The following is a 3,895-nucleotide window of genomic DNA, read 5'->3' as shown; positions in this document are numbered from 1 at the left end:
TAGTGGCATTGTTTAACATGTTCAAAGTTTTTTAATAAAATAGTAATTTGATTAATCTATAAGTGATTACTTTTTCAATTAAAAGCAATTAGGGCTTTTCACCTCGATCTTTTGTAAATAAAATAAGATTAATCTTATATTGGTTTATAATACAAATATAATTTGACTTAATTCAAATTAGGTATTTTTTTGAAGAATCTTATATATGTTTTATAATTAAAATAAATGAAGCCTATAATTTTCTTTTAAAGCAAATCTTTCGGTAGTTCTATCTTTTTCATCGTAGCTCTGATTAGCGTGCTTTTCGCGTCTGTGTGTTCGTAGCAACATGTAGAATATCTTTAAAACCTTTTCACTTGCTGTTATTATGGTTGGTGTACTGCTCTAATTAGATTTACTATTTGCTTTGTGTATGATTGCATGGATGTTTGTGTGGTGCTTTATGATCATGTCCAGTCAGTGAGTTATACGTGGTGAATCAGGAAGCGGATCTTTGAAGATTTGGATTGGAAGAAGGGTCTAAGTTTAAGGCAAGTATAGCATGGGATCTTTCTTGTTGTCCTATACACCTTTAATCATTTAATTCATACTACATGTGTCTACCTTGACTACCACTAGGGATTTCCTAGTACTTTGTTACCTTGTACCTTGATACCTTTGGGTTATTGCATTGGGTAGTATGATGCTAGTACTCAACTACAACCATGATCTTGTAATTTGACAAATGTAATATGCAATAAACATTAAAAGATGCTTTTTAGCAACATGGAATAAGGGGCCTAGAGCATTGGGCTATTTTATGGTGCTCTAGATTCCTCTCCCTAAGGACTTATCTGTAAGTGATCATCCGGGACTTATAGTACAGCTATGAGGGCTATATGGCTCTGGCTTTAGCTTAGTATGAGGACCTTTTCTAGCTTGTTAGTGGTTACCTTTATGGCGCAAGAGGGGCTCCAGTTTGTATGATCTTGACCTGCCAAGAGGGTGCACTTTGGTTTCTTTGTATTTTGTTAGTCACTCCTTGGAGGGGGGTTCATGCTTACTGATGGGGAAACCTTAGTGGCCCTAACTTGTTAGACGAACCTTTGAAAGGCTTCATAGTGAACCCTATCGACCTTCCTTGGTAGTGGGTCAAGAGGTTGGCCACCTCGAGTGAAAGTGTAAATCACGACTCACAATGAAAGTGTACAACCTCTGCAGAGTGTAAAACTGGTATATCAGCCGTGCTCACGATCACGAGCGGCCTTGGAACCCTTATGGAATAGATGATCACTAATGGTTAATGATGATGAACATGGATGATACTAATGATGAATATGCTCCTTAATGATTACTGTTTATGCTATTCATTAGTCATGTTTACCTGACCATGTATTTATGGGCTTGTAATGAACTTGTTGCTACTCAATTGCAAAAAGATGACTCATTAAAAGCTAATCACAGTTAAACCAGTGTCAGTCTTTTAAGCCTCATGAACCCCATGTTATATTTGTTGAGTATGACATGTACTTACGCTTGCTTTATTTTTTAATTATTTGGAAAAATCCTAGATGGGTACTAGATTGCTAGAGTTTGGAGGAATTAGGCTTGTGATCAACCAGTCAGTTGTCCCTGTGGATTTGGTGTCTTCTCCTGAAGATCAGAGTTGTCTTTCCACTATCTATACTCTGAGGTTATATTCTTTATACTAATACGCTATGTATTTAAGCATTGTCTTATGATATTACCCTTATTTGTAGCTATATGTGAGATTTGACTTCCTAGGCTCACATACGGTGTGTATCTAGTTTTGTTCTTAAAACTAGGTGCTACATGTACTGTTCTAATCTATAGCTTTGTTTGCTTTGCATGATTGCTCCTGGATGCTTGTATGTTGCTGTGTTATCGAGTATAGACGGTGAGCAATTCGTGGGTGACCAAGAATACTACTTTGACCAGCAAGAACAATAGGAGTACTTTGCTCAAGGCAAGTATAGCATGGGATCATCCTTGTTTCCTATTCACTTTAATTCATTAAATTCATGTTGCATGTGTCACCTTGATTGGGATTCCCTAGAATTCAACTTTTACCTTGTCACCTACGGGTTATGTATTGGGTAGCTTTGCTAGTGCTCAATTAAACCATGATCTTGTAACTTAACTAATGGTATATGCAATAAACTGTTTACACCAAAATTTGGAAGAAGAATCGTAGGGACTCGAAAGCTCCCAAGATCATGTCATTAAGGAATCAATTGCGCGCAGGTCGGAATCAGCTGATTCGAATGCAACACTAGAATTGGCTTTCTTCAGATAGCGCCAGCAGATAACGACAAATGCTACGATTGGCGCCGGGACAAAGCATGTAGGACTCTACAAAAAGGGAAGGATTAGAGTCCAAGTTATCTTAAATTAGGAATGTTTTCTCTAGGGCCAAAGATTGTGATGAGTCGTGCTTAGATAGGAGTCATGCGTAGGTCCCGGATATAAATATCAAACCCCGGCTATTGTAAAGGACACACAATCAATCAAATATAAGTTACTTACTTTTTTTGGCTCTAGCCACCCCTTAGGAGTAGGAGTAGAGTAGATCTAGGTGAGTTCTTCAGCAAGTACGGCTGCATCGATCTGGTCGACCTCCACTGCTTGTCTAGAAGTACCGTCATGGCTTATACTTCTGTTCATACGGCTGCATCGATCTAAGGGTGGCGTTCCTTCAGATAGATTCATTAAGTTACTGATATTGCTTATTTCTTCTATTATCTATTTAATTACAACAATATCACTTGGCCTGATTGGGATTGATCTAGATCGGCCTTATATCCTGTTTAGCCCATCGTTTGTTAATCTAAATTAATCTGATTTGCACTTTAAATGATGAGTTATGTTTTATCGGTTGTTTTATATCAATCTTGATCGTGCATAGTGTGTGGTTAAGGCATGTCTGATCTTGAGTAGATCTATTGGTTAGCAAAAACTGTTCCATGGCCCGTTATCACGGCCTATGTGATTCTGCCTCACACCCCATTATTAGCACCATGGAGTGGGGATCGTTATTCAGTAGATTTGTTCCTGATAGGGCATGACCTTAACTATGCGCTATGCCTGAATCGGCTATTTTAGCCGATATCGAGTGCTTTCACAAATAGTTCACATCACGAGATCGTTGAAGTAGGGATAGGTTGAAAGATGTGTTAGCCCCATGATCTTATTATTGTATTACGGCCGGCATAATTCTGCCTCATGCCCCACTAATATTAGTAATAAGTTAGGGTCGTCGAGTTTATTGTTGTTTCTACGGCCTGTATGATTCTGCCTCATGCCCCACTAGTTATAGCGATAGATGAGATCTAATATATTCATTAGATTTATCTTTATTAAATGGTTGAATGATGATGAACTGTTTCTTTTACATAAAAAGAGATTCGGTTACTTGCAGTCATTGGCTTAGCATAAACTAATTATTGTTGGCATCTTATTGCCATTGACCAATATTTGTCTAAATAATGATATTCATCCTGAATGATAACCGATTCTTCTTACACAACCCCACGAGCTTTAACTGATTTATTCTTATGAATATGCTAGAATCGACTATTTAGTCGATCTCCTTTCATATCAGCTCTCAGAGCCGCACATTCGGGACTGTCTGGCAACACCGGCAAGTTCCGCCCTAAATTACTGATAAACTTTCTCTCCTTGTCAATTGCAGGGTCAAATTGACTGGCACATCTCAGGAGGAGTGCGCAGGATTGACCATCCCTACGCTGAAGCTAGGCGGATCTCTAGCTCCATCGAGCGGACCCTTCCGGCTTGCTCGTGTGCCCTCGGCACGGGACGAAATTTCATGCCGACAGTAGTTCAGATACAGAGCTAGTTTTCATAGTCGTCTCCAACAAAAGCACAAGGGTGAGAT

Source organism: Miscanthus floridulus, chromosome 9, assembly GCF_019320115.1.
Source record: "Miscanthus floridulus cultivar M001 chromosome 9, ASM1932011v1, whole genome shotgun sequence".
NCBI classification, from domain to species: Eukaryota; Viridiplantae; Streptophyta; class Magnoliopsida; order Poales; family Poaceae; genus Miscanthus; species Miscanthus floridulus.
This window is presented reverse-complemented; position numbering follows the sequence as displayed.